At 34.5% G+C, this 19,910-nt stretch overlaps 1 long non-coding RNA gene across 1 annotated transcript in view; it reads left to right on the forward strand.

Annotated features, from left to right (window-relative positions):
* Positions 1-4,505: 4,505 nt before the first annotated feature.
* Positions 4,506-19,910, forward strand: part of LOC125929944 (uncharacterized) — a 50,234-nt gene continuing 34,829 nt past the window's right edge. Inside the window, exon 1 of the long non-coding RNA XR_007460006.1 lies at positions 4,506-4,618. This is a non-coding gene — a long non-coding RNA (uncharacterized LOC125929944). The remainder of the gene's footprint in view (positions 4,619-19,910) is intronic.

Consider the following 19,910-nt stretch of genomic DNA (forward strand, 5'->3'; position numbering starts at 1 on the left):
TTAACTATCTGGCTAGAAGATACATCATTCAATAAAGTTAGCATGGGCTTTGGACACACAAATCTATGTTTGAAACCTACCTCTGCTGTATGGCAGCCAGTGGAAGTTAGCAAGTTATTTCACTTCTCTGAGCATGTTTCCTTCTCTGAAAAAAAAAAATGGTGATGACAAAATCTACCTCATAGGAAGTAGCCATAAACTTTCTGCTACATAATGGGCATTGAATAAATAAATGATAGCTGTTGTTATCGATAAAGATATTGACAGTTATTTTGCAAATATTTAGTAGCAGCATTGTTATCACCAAAGACTGAACTAGTGAGGAAATTTACTCACATAAAATTGATTTCCAGAATGAAGATGAGCAGAAAATTTAGGTTAGAATACTTGAAAGAGGTAGCAGCTATGGATTTCAGAATCTATACAGCTGAGCTATTAAAAAAATCCGGAATGATAAAAAAAATTAATGGTGAAAAAATAATAGAATTCTACAGATGGAAATTATTATAACCAAATAAAGAACCTGAGCCCACAAAGTAGAGTGCTTCTTTGAACTTGGTGTTTGGAAGACAAGTTAAACAAGTATTAAGTTTGTTTCTTTTGAATATATCTGTAGGATATAATCATAAATGTAAAATGATTTTTAAATCCTCAGGCATCAAAGAGTTTTTCATCATGTCAAAAAAGAGAAACTAAATGATTGCTAGTAACTGTTAAATTATATTATATCACTTTAAAGAAAATTATGCAGTCATTAAATATTTAAGAAGTATACCTAGAAAATGCATTTTTATTAAATTCTAATAGTAGGATGCAATATTATCTATACATACATATAAGCACATACATGAGACATATATATTTCTTTCCCCAAATATATGTTGAAGGAAATAAATGAAAATACCATCAGTGATTCTCTTCTCATGGTAGAACCATGGATAATTTTTTCCTTCCTTCTTTTTCTTCCTTTCTTTCTGTGTAAAATTACAAATTTCCATAAAGAACAAACAGTTTATAAGGAAAAATAATCCTTGTTTAGAAAGAATCTGCCCTACATTGATGTGCACTTGCCTCCTACACTCTTATTTTCCCTTGTAAGATCAGCTAATGTTTACCACTGTGGCACAAAAGGATGCAAATATTTACTTCCTAAACAGTAGGAAGGCCTTTCAAAGACACTAATGGTTGTAGGCACTCTTACAGATAGCTGATTAAGATTTGTGCACCCATAAAAAGTATAGAGATTAAAGGAGAGGACTGAAAATGTATTCATAATTAGAGAAGGGACCAGGGTTGTGTTTGGGACATGATTTACTGGTAATCAGCAAAGAACAAACTGATTATTAGCTGTTCAATTCTTGTTGGTCTTAGGGGATTCCACTCAGTGGCCTAATTAAACTGAGCTTGAAGTCTTCATATCTCCATTCAGTGGCAATTTCATTATAATATTCAGTTCTTTGCATGAGATTTGCCTTCCCTCTCTTTAATCATATGTTTTGCATTTGTGTAACACCTTCCTTGATTAGTTTCTCTACAGGATTAGCTCTTGATAACTGCATGGTTTATGAAAGCAAATGTCATATATAAGACAATCTGGATATTAAGGTTTATTGTCAGTCTTGGAATTTTTCAAAAGGGAAAACAAACAAAGGACCTGCACTTGTTTTAATTAAAATGACTTTCTTTGCTTTCTGGACTGTTTATTTGTTTGGCTCTGAGTATTTTGTAGAGATAAGATTTCAGAAAGAAAATAATCTCAATGATTGCAGAGAAATAGAAAAATATTTTATATTTTCAACTCAAACTAAGGAAATTTTTATTAGTTTTGTTATACCCAGCATGTAGGTGACCCTCTAGGAGAACAGTATGTCTTTCTGGCTCCAGGGTATCGCTTAGATTAGAAATGTTCTCAGTGCTTTGAAATATGCAGCAGAGGGGCTCTAGATGTATGTCTTTGTAACTCAAAACAAAGTAGTGATTTAGCAATTACCCAATTAATTTGATCAGTGTTGATGGCTAAACTGGGATTGATTTAAATAATGCAGCCTTTCACATGAATTTTTGGTAACAAAGCATTTGGGTAGGCCATGTAATTCATTGATTACCTAGTTCAATTACTAAATTTCAATTTCATAGTGTCCAGCGTAAACTTAGGTAGCCAAAGTTGGGCTGATTCTAACATGGGGAAACAGAATAATTTCAAGACAGTATGGCTTATAATACGAGAGATAAACATGTCTGTTATAAACAAAATAATCCCATAATATTGTTTCTGTGCCAGATTCTTTGATTAAAGTCACACATTTATAATGGCATCAGAATTTCACTTTCGAAAAGTAATATATCTTAATAACACTCTCTGTAAGCTGATAAGTAGGCCAATACAGACAAAACTTAGAAGCACTTTCAAAACTACTCTCATTTTTAAAAATTCCAGTACATATGTAGAATTGCACCATTAACAATAACTGATATTTATTCAATGTCTACTGTATAAAAAGCACACTTTAAAACAGTTTCATTTGGCTAAATTAGAGATTTAACCATGGATATTTTGTTCATAAATGAATTCTGACTTACCTGGAATAAACTATTATGAAAAATTGAAGGCACACAGATAAAATTTACACAAAAGATTATATATCAATATAACCTATTGACACAAAAGTGATGATGTAAGTAAGTGAATGCTTGATGATTCAGGTGACTTCCCTCTGCAGAATATATGCTATCACCATAGAAAAATCTGAAATATTTTTTTCAGATTCTTGATCAATTGTAGTTTATAGTAAGTAGTCTAACTGTAGGGCAAAACTATTTAATGAATTCTAAGTTAAAATGAATCTTAAGCCATATACTGTATTCATGAACAAGACCATCCTTTTCATGAAGACAAGGACTTAACTGGTCTTGCTCATGTCTATAGTTCTAGCATCTGGGAGCACCATTACACATAAGAGGTACTTGTGCAGTGATTGTTGAATGAATCAATCAATGAGTTGATACCATGGAGGACAGAGGCAAAAATTCTGAAGTATATGCAAAAAATTTGAAATTTTTTCTCTCTACTTTAAATCAAATATTGGTTCTTTGCTGGAGGAATAACCCTATAGGCTCCTTCTTGTGTCCAGTTTCTTGGGAATATTTTTATTTCCTGGGCCACTTCTCTAAGCTGTCCCTTTATAGGCATCAGCCTTTATCTTTGAAGTCAGCACCAATTTTTCCACCAGATAGTAAGGATTTGAAAGCAGAACTAAAGTTTCTGTTTTTTTTTAAGTGATCTGTATTTTAAATATAATTTCACTCACCAGCTGTTTGTATGTATACAGTTAAGTAATTTCTCTGAGTTATAGCAAAACCATTAAGGTAATATTAAGTAACTTCTGGTGCTCAATAATTTTTACTAAATAAGCAGCTATCATTATCATCATGATCTTAGTCATCATTGTCATTATAATTGCTGTTGTTGACACAAATCTTCTCAGGATTTTTTTTTTAGTAATTTCTATTTCTGATTGTGTAATATGAATGCAGTTTGAATAATTTTAGTAGTACACACTTCCTTGAACAATATTTTAATTTTTTAATGTTTATTTATTTTTGAGAGAGAGAGAGAGAGAGTGAGACAGACAGAGCTTGAGAGGGGAAGGGCCAGAGAGAGAGGGAGACACAGAATCTGAAGCAGGCTCCAGGCTCCGAGCCGTCAGCACAGAGCCGGTGTGGAGCGCGAACTCACAAACTGTGAGATCATGACCTGAGCCAAAGTCAAACACTTAACCAACTGAGCCACCCAGGCTCCCCTAGATTTGTTTTTCTTTTCACATTCTTATGTGCTAATTCCAAAAACTTGATCATCTGGAGGTGTCTTTGTATTGACCATTTTTCTTCTTGTGTATGGGTCACAGATACCTACTATTTTTATGGTTTATCTATATTTTTATCATGTTCCAGACATTGTACATAAAATAACAATGGAGATCTAAGTAAAATTTAATTTTTTTTATTTTTTTTTATTTTCCAGGGAGTGATTAGGGTACGGAGCTTATAATTCAGATTTGTCCTTGAGTGAAGTTGAGCTGACACTGGACCAAAGCTTAAATTAGGTTGGACTTACCTGTGATTTGTCCAACTTAGGATCCCTACACGCCTGCCATTCGACTTTGTCTTTTTGATATGGGAATAAATTAGACATATTTTGTTTCAGGTTATTTTGGTTCACCTGGGGATTCAATTCTGGCAGGGCTCCTGAACTCAAGCATGACAATGATATGCCAGGGTATGTAATTTCTCTCTGCTTTCTAGTCTTTTCCCCATTGCCATTCCCCCCCACTCCCACTCATAATTAGGGTAATTATAGAGGGAGAATTGTTGGTGTGAGAAATTTATTGTAGCATTTGAGGTTCTTTCTCTTTCTAATATATCTCATCAGCTCATAGTGTTACCAAAAGATCAACTGACTTGTTGTTGTCCCTGAGAAATCTCTCTCTCTCTCTCTGGCAGGATTGTCCCTTCATCCATCTGCAGAAGAGAAAGGGCCATACTTTGACTATAAAGGCCAAAGGCCAAATTCTTATGTTCCGTGAACTCTGACAGCGGGGCTGAGGACACATGACATAAGGTTGGTCAATTTATTCTCTCCTTGACACTTTGAATTTAGGGAGTCTCAGGTAGAGAAAAAGATAATTTTGGTATTTGCGGTAACATCCAGTATCCAGTGCCAGTGATCTCAAATAGATTGTTTCTGTAATTTGACAGTCTTAGGAAATCTAGGAGTTTAGCTTCTCTAAATTCTACTAATTCCTCATATTCCCATAAATCCATTTCCCCAACCTAGTTTTCCCACCTTCATTATATACTACCAATGTTGTTCTACTTTATCTAGGCTGAGATGTTTCTCTTTTGTGTGTATGTCTATGTGTTTTGATTTGAGTAACTTAATATGCCTTTTCTGCTTAAATAAGAACAAGTTATTGTTTTAAATTAATAAAATTATAAATTTAAATTGCATAGCAAAAGCTGGCATAGGTTTAGTGCTCTGAAAACCTTATTTCTCTTGCCTTCTTCCCAGACCTCAATACAATTATTTGACTTCTTTTATGTCCACCTCAGAACTGGCCACAGTGTTGAATACTACCACTCTCATATATGCTTGCCAAATGAAAAGATAAATGGATTACTATGGGTAATATACTTAACTCTTATCTACCATTAGCTAATAGATTTTGTCCTGCCCCTTGATTTCAAATGACATCATATAGGTAAAATCTAGAACTGTTAAGGGTACAAAATATTAAAGACATGACAACACCTTTCTTGATATGATCTGATACTTATCAGTCTGTAAATTATACAATCATACAGAAATGACACTTGTTGATTTATTTCATTTGTTTTCACCCATTTGAAATAACTTGAAATGGATTTGTGAATCAGAGAACATTTCTTGGCCACTCATTTAAGCAAGGAAGGCAAAGATCCATGAGTAGGAATTCTGTAGATATGTTTAAATTTATTGCTTTTATAAAACCAGTTAAATTATTCATAATTTAACATTTTACCAGATCCTTTGAAGGCAGTATTTAAAAGCATATGACTTAGAGCTCTAGTCTTCATTGTGAATGGAAAATTCACTCTCAAATCATCCAGACTTTCAAGTAATGTGTAGATGAGTAACTAAAATGATTACTTCAAATGAAGTACAGTCTAATCTACTATAACATCCCATATCATATGGAGTACTGTCTCAGTATTCTAAGAAAATTTTAGTGTCTACAGTGTCTCCTGCATTAAAAAATGAAACAAAAAAACCACAAACCCTTAATTCAAAAGGTGCTGGCTTCAGAGATTTAATGATTTATTGTGTATAAGTAAAATAGAAATTAAAGCTATTTTTCAGCCAGATATGACAGTAAGAGAATATGGCCAGCTTTGCTTTGTAGTTTCTCCAGGTCCCAAATTTGTCAGTGTTTGAATAAGTTTAGTTACTGTTCCTCGACCAAAAAATAAAAATGTAGAATATGTACGGCTATTGGTCTTGATAGAAGAGTGGTATTCCATCATCACAAAGGTCCCTGGGAAACCATTAAAATAGTTTTATTGATTTTTACCTGGTTGGCACATTTAGTTCAAACAGCTCCCAAGGAGCACCTCTGTACTTGAACTAGGATTCTTTTTTTTTTTTTTTAATTGAAGTATAGTTGACACACAATGTTACTTTAGTTTCAGGTGTAAAACATACTAATTCAACAAGTCTATACCTTACGCTATACTCACCACAAGTAGAGCTACCATCTGTCACCGTGAAATACTATTACAATACCATTGATCCTTTCCCTCTGCTTGCTGTGCCTTTCATCCCTGTGACTTATTCATTCCATAGCTGGAAGCCTGTACCTTCTACTGCCCTTCATCCATTTTTTTCCCTTTCCCTTCATCCACCTTTCCTCTGGCAATCATCAGTTTGTTCTCTGTATTTATGGGTGTTTCTGCTTTTTGCTTGTTTATTTTTTTAGATTCTACTTAAAGGGAAAAATATGGAATTTGTCTTTCTTTGTTTATTGCACTTAGCATAATACCCTCTAGGACCATCCATATTGATGCAAATGGCAAGATTTCATTGCTGTTTTTAAAGTTTTCATTTTAATCACTTGATGCTTATCACAAGTGCACTCCTTAATCCTTATCATCTATTCATTTATTTCACCTTGATTTCATTCTTTTTTTATTGCTGAGTGATAATCCTTTATATAGCACATCTTCTTTATCCATTCATCTGTCACTGGACACTTTTTTTGCTTCCATATCTTGGTTATTGTAAATATGCTGCAATAAACATAGGAGTGTATGCATCTTTTAGAATTAGAGTTTTCTTTTCTCTGGGTGAATACCAGTAGTGGAATGAGCTAGGATTCTTGACTACTAGTGAAGAAACTACCAACACATAAGTTGCTGTCTTTTCCCTTCTGGTTATTTAGGTCTGAACTCATGTTGAGGTCTCAATATAGAGTTAAAACACAAGAAATTTGAAGAAAAAGTTTAATAGACTTTATTTTTTAGAGCAGTTTTAAGTTCACAGCAAAATTGAGTGGAAAGTACAGAGTCCCATATATCTCCTGCCACCACACATGCACAGCTTCCCTCCTTTTCAATCTTCCACATCAGAGTGGCACGTTTCTTACAACAGATGGACCTGCACTGACACGTCATTGTTACCAAAATTCCATAGTTTACATGAGGATTTACTCTTGGTATTGTATATTTTATGGGTTGATAATGGCATGTATCAATCATACAGAATAATTTCATTGCCTTAAAAGCCCCTGTGTTGTATTTCTTATTCTTTCCCACCTAATCGCTGGGAACTACTGATCTTTTCACTGTTATATAGTTTTGTCTCTTCCAGAAAGTCACATAGTTGGAATTGTACAGTAGCTTCTTTTTATTAGTAATATGCATTTAAGTTTTCTATGTTGTTTTCATGGCTTAATAGCTCATTTCTTTTTAACATTGACTAATATTCCATTGTCTGGATGCACCATAGTGTCCCTAACCATTCACCTACTGAAGAATGTTTAGTTTCTTCCAAGTTTTAGCAAGTATAAATAAAACTGCTATAAACATCTGTGTGCAGGATTTTTATGAGAATGAATTTTCAAGTCCTTTGGGTAAATATCAAGGAATGGGATTGCTTGGTCATATGATAAGGGTTTGTTTAGTTTTGTAAGTAGCTGCCAAACTGTTTTCTAAAGTGGCTGTACCATTTTGCATTCCCACCAGCAGTAAATGAGTTTCTGTTGCTTCGCATCTTTGTCAGCATTTGGTGGTTTTATTTTTCTGAATTTTGGACATTCTGATAGGTGTGTGGTGTTCTCTCATTGTGGTTATAATTTACATTTCCCTGGTGAAATATAATGTGGAACACCTTTTTATATGCTTACTTTCTATCTATATATCTTCTTTATTGAGGTGTCTGGTAAGGTCTTTGGCCCATTTTTTAATTAGGTTGTTTGTTTTCTTGTTATTAAACTTTAAGAATTCTTTGTATGTTCTGGATAACAGTCCTTCATCAGATATGTCCTTTACAAATACATTCTTTCAACCAGTTGTTTATATCTTTTTGTTATGTTGAAATTTGAGGAAATTTTTAATTGATAGTTTTATTATGGCATATTTCAAACACATACAAAAGTAGAGGGTATTGGACGTCCAATGATATCTGCTATGAACTTATGTTTCACCTATATCCTTTCACATTATGCCCTCCTCCCCACTCTACTGGATTATTTTGAAAATTCCAGACTTAATATTATTCACCTGAAAAGATTTCTGCACTCATCTCTAGACCAGAGAGATGTTTCCTTATTTTTAGGAAACATACTCACAATATCTTATAATCAACCATTCTTCTAGATCCATTAGAAAATGGGGTCACGAGGCAATTTGTTGCCCCTAAAACCAGAAAGATAACTGAATACAGAGAATCAGAGATTACCAGGAACAGAAATTGTAGCTGGAGCCTGGTAAGGACAATCAAAAGGTAATTGACTAATTGCTAGAGATTAAGTAGGGACCAACTTGAGAGAAAAAAAAATGTCCTGGAGGCCTAACTTTAGGAGATCCCCACACTTGTGTGAGTTTTTACCTCCAGGAGGCCCAACAGGCTCTCCAGGTAAGGATTAGAGGAAAATCCCATCATGCATCTGGCAGAGGGAAGGCAAAAAATAATTTTCAAATACATCCAGAGTATTCTATTCTCATTAACAAAGTACTTCCCCCAAATGAATTTGTTACCAGATTCTAGCCAATATAGGGTTTAACAGAACCTAGGCAATGAAAGGAATGAAAATATCTTAATTAAGCCTCGTCCAGCCTTCCTGTCTCATCTAAGGGAAGAAAATACCTGAAAAGCAGTGTGGATGCCACAGTCTAAATCACTGGCCCACAAAAAGACTGAGACTTACTTATAGAAATATAGACTGTTTTGGGGTGCCTGGGTGGCTCAGTCGGTTAGGCGGCCGACTTCGGCTCAGGTCACGATCTCGCGGTCCGTGAGTTCGAGCCCCGTGTCGGGCTCTGTGCTGACAGCTCAGAGCCTGGAGCCTGTTTCAGATTCTGTGTCTCCCTCTCTCTCTGCCCCTCCCCTGTTCATGCTCTGTCTCTCTCTGTCTCAAAAATGAATAAACGTTAAAAAAAAAAATTAAAAAAAAAAAAAAAAGAAATATAGACTGTTTCCCCTCCCTCACATCTTACCACCATCTCAGTAAGGTCCCTGTATAGTAATATGGGATTACAACTGAAAAGAACTTTAAGGCTCATTCATGCTCTATTTAAGAAAGAGTCTCTAGAGAAATACAAAGATAACAAAGACCAAAATAAGGACACTAGAGAAAATTTTATACTCTGATCTAAAGTTGCAGCAAAGAGTAAACATAGCCCAATTTTTATCTAGATAAACATAAAACCTCACACTAAAGTGTAAATGACCTCAGTTTCTTTTACTGAATACATCATATCCAACATTCAATTTAAAAAAAAGTGCATACTGGGGTGCCTGGGTGGCTCAGTTGGTTGAGCACCAACTCTTGGTTTCAGCCCAAGTCAGGATCTCACAATTCACGTGTGAGATCAGAGCCCAGCATCAGGCTCTGTTTTGACAGTGGGTAGCCTGCTTGTGATTCTATTTCCCTCTCTCTCTGTCCCTACCACACTCACTCTTTCTCTTTCAAATAAATAAATAAACATTTAAAAAAGCATATTAAAAGGCAAAAAAGTAGTTGGAAGAGAAATAGTAGGCTTTAGAATCAAACTCAAATATGGCAGAGATGTTGGAATTATCAGACTAAAAATTTATAACAACTATGATTAATGCACTAAACTCTAATAAAAAAAAAGGGGATGCAGCATGAAAGAACAGATTAGTAATGTAAGCAGAGAGATAGAAACCCCAAGAGAGAATCAAGAAAAATTTTTAGAAATCAAATAAAATGTAACAGAAAAAAAGAAAGAAAGAAAGAAAAAGACTCGACAGTCCTGAGTAGACTGGACATGGCTGAGGAAAGAATTAGTGAGCTTAAACTCATGTCAGGAGCAGGAAAAACTGCCAAAACTAAAAACAACACAATTCAGTCCATATCACAGGCTACTAAGATAAAAAAAAAAAAGTTGAGAAGTTACAAATTATTATATCAGACAGGAAATAGAGGTTATCACTACTGTTCCAATGAATAATAAGAGGATTATAAAAGAATGTAGGAACAACTCTATGACTTAAGATTTGATAATTTGAATGAAATGGACCAATTCCTTGAAAGATACAAATTACCAAACTTACATGAGGAGAAATAGATCATTTGAATAGGCCCATATCTGTTAACAGAATTTAATCATTTAATAATATCCTTCTGAAATAGAGAGAACTAGGGGCGGCTGAGTGGCTCAGTGGGTTGAACATCCGACTTCAGCCCAGGTCATGATTGCACGGTTCATGGGTTCGAGTCCTGCATCATGCTCTGTGCTGACTGCTCAGAGCCTAAACCCTGCTTCACTTTCTGTGTCTCCCTCTCTCTCTGTCCCTCCCCAACTCGTTCTCTCTCACTTAATAATAAATAGACATTAAAAAAATAAAAATAAAAAAAATAAACAAAGATCTAGGCCCGGATCATTTCACTGGGGAATTTACAAAACATTAAATCAACTCCCTAAAATTACTTTCAGAAAAATAAAAACAGAGGGAATACTTCCAAAAACATTTTTTGAGGCCAGAGTTACCTTGATACCAAAACAAACAAACAAATAAAATGACAAGGAATCAGTATTACAGACTGATATTTCTCATGAACATAGATGTAAAAATCCTAAACAAAAAATGATCACATAAAAACAAACAAATACATCAAAAGAATCATACCCTACAACTAAGTGGCATTTATTCTGGTTTTTCAAAGATGGTTCATCATTTAAAAAATAAGAAGGAGGGGCACCTGGGTGGCTCAGTTGGTTAAGCATCTGACTTTGGCTCAGGTCATGATCTCACAGTCCTTGAGTTTGAGCCCCGTGTCAGGCTCTGGGCTGACAGCTCGGAGCCTGGAGCCCACTTCAGATTCTGTGTGTCCCTCTCTCTGACCCTCACCTGTTCATGCTGTGTCTTCCTCTGTCTCAAAAATAAATAAACATTTAAAAAATTTTAAAAAATAAGGAGATAAGCAAACTGATTGGACAAAAGGATGAAAATGGTGGATAAAGATACTTCAATGGAAAACTGTTAACCATGCCAGATGGTAGATTCTGTTGATTTGACCAGTTTTGGAGGTGAGAATGAGGGAAAGTCTCAAGAGATTTTTGATGCACATATCTTTAACCACATCTAATAATGTAAAGTAATTGCATGGTAATCTAAATAATATCCTGAAGTAAAGTAAGTATCCTTACTTTAAAATCAAAGTTTCGTCTTTGCCAATTTTGATGCCTTTGATTTCCTTTTGTTGTCCGATTGCTGATGCTAGAACTTCCAGCACTATGTTAAACAACAGCGGTGAGAGTGGGCATCCCTGTCGTGTTCCTGATCTCAGGGAAAAAGCTCTCAGTTTTTCCCCGTTGAGGATGATGTTAGCTGTGGGCTTTTCATAAATGGCTTTTATGATCTTTAAGTATGTTCCTTCTATCCCGACTTTCTCAAGGGTTTTTATTAAGAAAGCGTGTTGGATTTTGTCAAAGGCCTTTTCTGCATCGATTGACAGGATCATATGGTTCTTCTCTTTTTTTTTGTTAATGTGATGTATCACGTTGATGGATTTGCGAACGTTGAATACTGATGCATAGGGGCACTTGTACCCCAATGTTTATAGCAGCACTCTCAACAATAGCCAAATTATGGAAAGAGCCTAAATGTCCATCAACTGATGAAAGGATAAAGAAATTGTGGTTTATATACACAATGGAATACTATGAGAAAGAATGAGAAAGAATGAAATATGGCCTTTTGTAGCAACGTGGATGGAACTGGAGAGTGTGATGCTAAGTGAAATAAGCCATAGAGAAAGACAGATACCATATCGTTTCACTCTTATGTGGATCCTGAGAAACTTAACAGAAACCCATGGGGGAGGGGAAGGAAAAAAAAAAAAAGAGGTTAGAGTGGGAGAGAGCCAAAGCATAAGAGACTGTTAAAAACTGAGAACAAACTGAGGGTTGATGGGGGGTGGGAGGGAGGGGAGGGTGGGTGATGGGTATTGAGGAGGGCACCTTTTGGGATGAGCACTGGGTGTTGTATGGAAACCAATTTGACAATAAATTTCATATATTAAAAAAAATAATAATAAAAATAAAATCAAAGTAAGCAAAACAAATTAAAATGCACTTGTAAAAGCTCCAAAGACATTGATCAGAGTGTATTATAAAGATAACATTCCCAAATAGGAAATCTAAATAGGAAGGACAATTGGGCCAGGAAATTTGGACATCACTGGTATTTATTCCAGTATTTATTCCATCAGTATTTGTTACTTATTAGAATGCTAATGTTTTTATATTCCTAGTACATATTTTGTAGGAGAAGTAAGCTCATTTCAAAAGACTTGTGGGGAGAGATAAAGTTTCCCAAAGAAACAAACAAATAAACAAAAATTTAAGGAGCTTGTGACATTTAACCAGTCCTGAAAGAAATATTAAAGGGGTCTCTTTGAGTGGAAAGGAAAGACCAAAAGTGATGAAGAATAGAAAGGAACAGAGAAAATCTTCACAAAGACAAAACAAGTAATAAAATGGTACTAAATACATGTCTATCAATAATTACTATGAATGTAAATGGACTAAATACTCCAATCAAAAGACATAGGGTTTCAGAATGGATAAAAAAATAAAAATAAATAAATAAAAAACAAGATCCATCTATATGCTGCCTATAAGAGACTCATTTTAGGCCTAAAGACACCTGCAGATTGAAAGTGAGGGGATGGAGAACCGTATATTATGCAGATGAAAGTCAAAAGAAAGCCAGAGTAGCAATACTTATATCAGACAAACTAGATTTTAAACCAAAGACTATAACAAGAGATTAAGAAGGGCACCATACCATAATAAAGGGGACTATCAAACAAGACGAACTAACAATTGTAAATATATATGCTCCCAACATGGAAGAAAACAAATATTTAAAAAAAATTAATAACAAACATAAAGGAACCATTGATAATAATACAATAATAGGAGGGGACTTAAACACCCTTCTAACATCAATTGACAGCCCATCTATGCAGAAAATCAACAAGGAAACAATAGCTTTGACTCACACATTGGGCCAGATGGATTTAAAAGATTTAGTCAGAACATTTCATCCTAAAGCAGCAGAATGCACATTCTTTTCAAGCACACATGGAACATCCTCAAAAATAGGTCACATACTAGGTCACAATCAGGCCTCAACAAGTATAAAAAGATCGAGGTCATACCATGCATATTTTCTAACCACAATGCTACGAAACTTGAAGTCAACCACAAGAAAAAAATTGGAAAGCACTCAAATACATGTAAGTTAAACAATATGCTACTAAATAATGAATAGGTCAACCAAGAAATTAAAGAGGAAATAAAAATAACATACATGGAAACAAATGAAAATGAAAACACAATGGTCTAAAACCTATAGGATGCAGCAAAAGCAGTTGTAAGAGGGAAGTACATAGCAATAAAGGCCTACCTAAGAAGCAAGAAAAATCTCAAATAAAGAACATAAACTTACACCTAAAGGAGCTAGAAAAATAATAACAAATCAAAAAGAAAAGAGAAAGGGCCCAAATAGGTAAAATCACAAATGAGAGAGGAGAAATAACAACCAACACTATAGAAATACAAACAATTATAAGAGAATATTGTGAAAAATTATATGCTAAAAAATTGGACAACCTGGAAGAAAGGGATAGATTCCTGGAAATACATAAACTATCAAAACTGAAACAAGAAGAAGTAGAAAACATGAACAGACCAATAACCAGCAAAGATACTGAATCAGTAGTCAAAAATCTCCCAACAAACAAAAGTCCGGAGCCAGATGTCCTCACAGGGGAATTCTATCAAACATTTAAAGAAACGTTAATACCTGTTCTTTGCACACTATTCCAAAAAATAGAAATGGAAGGAAAACTTCCAAATTCATTGAGTGAGGACATCATTACTCTGATTCCAAAACCAGAAAAAGACTCTACTAAAAAAAAATAATCACAGGCCAATATCCCTGATGAGCATGGATGCAAAAATTCTCAACAAAAATATTAGCAAATTGAATTCAACAGTACATTAAAAGAATCACTCACCACGATCAAGTGGGATTTATTCCTGCACTGCAGGGCTGGTTCAATATTCACAAATCAATCAACCTGATACACCACATTAATACAAGAAAGGATAAGAACCATATGATCCTTTCAATGGATGCAGAAAAAGCATTTGATAAAGTACAACATCCATTCCGTATAAACGCCTTCAATAAAGTAAGGATAGAGGGAACATACTTCAACATAATAAAGGCCATATGTGAAAAGCCTGCAGCTAAATATCATCCTCAATGGAGGAAAACTGAAAGCTTTTCCTCTATGGTCAGGAACAAGACAAGGATATCTACTCTCACCACTGTTATTCAACATAGTACTGAAAGTCCTAGCCTCAGCAAACAGAAAACAAAAATTTAAAAATAAAAGGCATCTAAATCAGCAAGGAAGAAGTCAAACTTTTACTATGTGCAGATGACATGATACTCTATATAGAAAACCAAAGATTCCACCAAAACATTGCTAGACCTGATACATGAAGTCATAAGATACAAAATCAATGTACAGAATCTGTTGCATTTCTATATACCAATAATGAAGCAGCAGAAAGAGAAATCAAGGAGTTAATGCCACTTATACTTACACCAAAACCCAGAAGATAACTAGGAATAAATCTAACCAAAGAGGTAAAAGATCTGTACTAAAAACTGTAAAACACCGATAAAAGAAATTGAAGATGACAGAAAGAAATGGAAAAATATTCCATGCTTATGGATTGGAAGAACATTGTTAAAATGTCTCTACTGCCCAAAGCAATCTACACATAGAATGCAATCCCTATCAAAAATACCACCAGCAGTTTTTGCAGAGCAAGAACAAACAACCCTAAAAACCACAAAAGACCTCAAATAGCCAAAGCAATCTTGAAAAAGAAAAGCAAAGCTGCAGACATCCCAATTTTGGGCTTCAAGTTATATTACAAAGCTGTAGTCACCAAGACAGTATGTTACTGGCACAAAAACAGACATATAGGTTAATGGAACAGAATAGAAAACACAGCAATGAACCTATAACTATATGGTCAATTAATCTTCAACAAAGCAGGAAAGAATATCCAATGGGAAAAAGACAGTCTCTTCAACAAATGGTGCTGGGAAAACTGGATAGCAAAATGCAAAAGAATGAAGCTGGACCACTTTATTATACCATACACAAAAATAAATTAAAAATGGATAAAATACTTAAATGTGAGACAGGAAACCATCAAAATCCTAGAGGAGAACACAGACAATAACCTCTTTGACATTGGCCGTACCAACTTCCTCCTAGATATGTTTTCTGAAGCAAGATAAACAAAAATAAACTGTTGGGACTTCATCAAAATGAAAAGTTTTTGCATAGCAAAGGAAACAATTAACAAAACTAAAAGCCTACAGAATGGAGAAGATAATTGCAGGTGACATATCTGATAAAAGGTTAGTATCCAAAATCTACAAAGAACTTCTCAAACTGAACACCCCAAAAAACAAATAATCCCGTTAAAAAATAGGAAGAAGAAGACATATTTCCAAGGAAGACATCTAGATGGCTAACAGACACATGAAAAGATGCTCAACATCACTCATCATCAGGGAAATACAAATCAAACTACAATGAGATATCAGCTCATACCAGTTGGAATGGCTAAAATTAACAACAGGTGTTGGCAAGGATGTGGACAAAGGGGAACCCTCTTGTATTGTTGGTGAGAATGCAAACTGGTTTAGCCACTCTGGAAAACAGTATGGAGTTTCCTCCCTAATATTTATAGCAGCATTATCAACAATAGCCAAATTATAGAAAGAACCCAAATGTCCATATATATAATGGAATATTATTCAGCCATAAAAAAGAATGACATCTTGCCATTGTAATGACATGGATGAAGCTAGAAAGTATTATGCTATGTGAAATGACAGTCAGCAAAAGACAAATACCAAGTGATTACACTCATATGTGGAATTTAGAAACAAAACAAATGAAAAAAACAAATGAGAAAAAAAGTGAGGCAAACCAAGAAACGGACTCTTAACTATAGAGAACAGACTGAGGGTTGCTGGAGGGGAAGTGGACAGGGCAATGGTTTAAATATGTGATGGGTGGGGCATTTGGATGAGCACTGGGTGTTGTCTGTAAGTGATGAATCACCAAATTCTTCACCTGAAACTAATATTATAGTTCCAATAGATTCCAACTGATTGGAATTTAAATAAAAATTTGAAGAAAGAAAAGAAACATAATGTGAATGTAAAAATTAAAGACAATAAAAAAATACCAGTGATTGAAATTGTGCAGATCTCTTAGTTACTCTTTTCTTTTTTCTTTTTTTTCTTTTCTTTTTATTCTCTTTTCTTTTCTTCTCTTTTCTTTTTACAGATGCCTATGAATAATAACAAATGTTTAAATTATTGGAGATATTTTATAGCAAGAGAACTGAGCTTTTCACCAGAAGGATTTTCATATATTGCTAAAAAATTCTAATCCAGTTATTTGATCATTTGCAATGACACAACACATTTCAACTAGTTACACTACATTAAGGTTATAATAGCAGTATTGGCTCTTCAGGATAAAAGAAAATCCTGGTCATTAGTAATGGTCAATAAAATATTAACTCTGTATGAGAAAATGTCTTCTTTTAAATCAAGAAACACAATGTTATTATGCTGAAATGTTAACACTAATTTGATTATGAGATAGTAGACAAAATCTTTCCTAATCTTATTTATGCACTTATATTTTAAAATCGAGCAATATAAATATTGTTAAATAGCATGGCCATATATTAAAAGATGAAAAAATAAATTTTGTAGGAATTCCATTAACAACTATCATTCCATCCACTAATTTTAAGTGATAAATAACTAACTGTGATACAGAAAGATCAAATAACCTGCACATGAGGACTGAATTGGTGAGTGGCAGGGCCAGTCTCATTATCAAGGCCTTTAGGTCTTTAAGACATTTTGCAACTTGTTGGTCTATATTACCATGACCTATAAAATATCAAGTTTAAATACTTATGTCTCTCCACCACTGAACATGTCATAGGAAAGTAGAATGAAATTAATTTCAAAAATATTTACCTTTCTCCCAGGATATGATAGAAAGAGGAGCTTGGAGAAGGTCAAATGTCAGTGTCACTGAGGTTTCTGAATCTATTACAATTCACATATAAGCAAATAGCCTAAAAGATATGGCTTTTATTTTTACTTAAGTTTACTTAAGTTTAATCTGCTCTTTAAATTATTCATAAGCATTCTGTTTATTAGTATATATTTATTCTGTATATTCCTAGGAAACATGTCTTATTTGCTCTTTGTAGATAAATTAGAAGTTAATGCAAAAATATTAAAAAGGACTTTAAAATCATCTATGATTTCTTTATTTAGAGATAATGACCTTAGTTCCCATACTTCTTTAGTTTTCCTTACTTGAACAATTTCTCAATCTTTCCATGACTTTCATGATTTAAAAAATTCAGTTCAGTTATTTTGCAGTGTCTTCCTTAATTTGGGTTTTATCCCATGTGTTCTCATGATTAGATTCAGTTTGTATATATTTGGGACTAATACCACAGAGGTGACATATTTTTCTAAAGTTTATTTATTGAGAGAGGCAGAGAAAGAGACAGAGAGACAGAAAGACAGAGAATGTGCCAGTGAGAGGCAGAGAGGGAATCCTAAGCAGGCTCAGCACTATCAGCACAGAGCCTAACGTGAGGCTCGAACTCACAAACTGTGAAATCATGACCTGAGCCAAAATCAAGAGTCTGATGCTTAACTAACTGAGCCACCTAGGTCCCCCTATTTTTCTAAATGCAACCTATGAGGGAGCACATTGTTTCACTTTGTCCCATCTCAAAGGGATAGTTTGAGGATTTGCTGTGTGGCCCATTCTCCTTATAAAGTAAACTGCAGAATTGTTAAAAACTCACTACACCAAATACAAGGTAGACAAGAACCTAGCTAAGGTTATCTACTGAACCAAATTTGTGGTCAACATTGTTTATTAAATGAGGAGCAACCAGTATTGATGATGTGCAACTGCATTTGGGGATGAGTGCTCATCTATACATCTGAAGGAGCTGTGAGACTAACTGGTAGCAAAGGCTAATGGGACTCTATAGCTTATTGCTTCCTTGAGCTGAGGTTGTCTGCACATATTTAGTTTCATTTCTTGCGACCAAAACAAATGCGGAGTATGAAATCACCGGGACATCAGACGCTGAGCATAGAGCAGTCACACACCCCTACTATGCTGTTGCCGTGCATACTGTGATGTAGCCTGTCCTTTATTCTTTCTTAAAGATAATTCAATTTGGTGCTTGTTCAAGCCTATTACATTTTATAAATTCAGTTATCAAAACACATCTAAGCTCAGTGGAGCGGAGGGGAAATTGCAGTACTCTTAGCCCCTTAAAGAATATATGATCAGACTAGTCTTAGTTTAAAAGGAAGGTTATAGGATCTCTGTGTCCCCATATTCTGAAGGAAGAAAACAGAAAACAGAATTGTGCTTTTATGTTTATTATGGCCAACATCTGTAGGAGTCTTGATCTAACCTCTGAAGCCTTTGAAAAAGGTTGACTGAACAAAAGAGTCAATCCTGGGAATCTGCCTGAGTTTTTCACCATGACGGGGAACTGGGTCCACAAGTCAGCAACAAAGAGGAGACAAGTATTTTACGTCAGGATGAAGGACAGGATTCGGACTAGTTCTATATATTCTCTCCTCAGTTGGTTACGGAAATAGGACCCCTCCTTTGGATTAACCACATCTTTAGGTATCAAATAAAACAGAAGGAAGGACAGGGCTTACAAAGTAGGTACCACACAGGATAAGAATGACTACTTAAATAAAGGTTAGAATTTTCCACTTAATGTCCATAATCCATAATTGGAAAAACAGATCTCTACATAAAAACACTAACTGGACTATTTTTAAAAATTATAGTCTTTTAATTTTTGGATAATTGCTAATTTCCATGCAGTTGAAAGAAGTAATCCAGAGAGAGTCTGTGTATCCTTTACTCAGGTTTCTCCAGTGATAACTGCTTGTAAAACTATAGTACTGTATCATTATTAGAATATTGTTATTAATTCTGTCAAGATACAGAAAATCTCTATCACCACCAGCATCCCTCATGTTGCCATTTTACAACCAAACCCACTTTCCTCCTATCATCACCCCCTTCTTAACCTTGGCAACCACTAATCTGATCTCCATTTCTATAATTTTATCTTTTTAAGAATATTATATAAATAGTTTCATACAGGTTTTTTTAAAATTAATAGACTTTATTTTTAGAAATATTCTAAAATTACTGAAAAAGTAAATAGATAATACAGAGGGCTCCAATATATACCAATATATACCATCCCCCCAATAGTTTCCCCTATTATTAACACCTTACATTAATAAAATACATTTGTTACAATTAGTGAGTCAATAATGATGGACTGTGTTAATTAAAGTCTCTATATTATTCAGCTTTCCCTAGTTTTAATCTAATGTTGTTTTTCTGTTCCAGGATCTCATTCAGAATACCACATTGCATTTAGTTGTTATCTCTTGTTTGACTCCTCTTGCTTGTGACATTTTCTGAGAT

This window comes from Panthera uncia, chromosome A2 (assembly GCF_023721935.1).
Source record: "Panthera uncia isolate 11264 chromosome A2, Puncia_PCG_1.0, whole genome shotgun sequence".
In the NCBI taxonomy this organism is placed as follows: domain Eukaryota; kingdom Metazoa; phylum Chordata; class Mammalia; order Carnivora; family Felidae; genus Panthera; species Panthera uncia.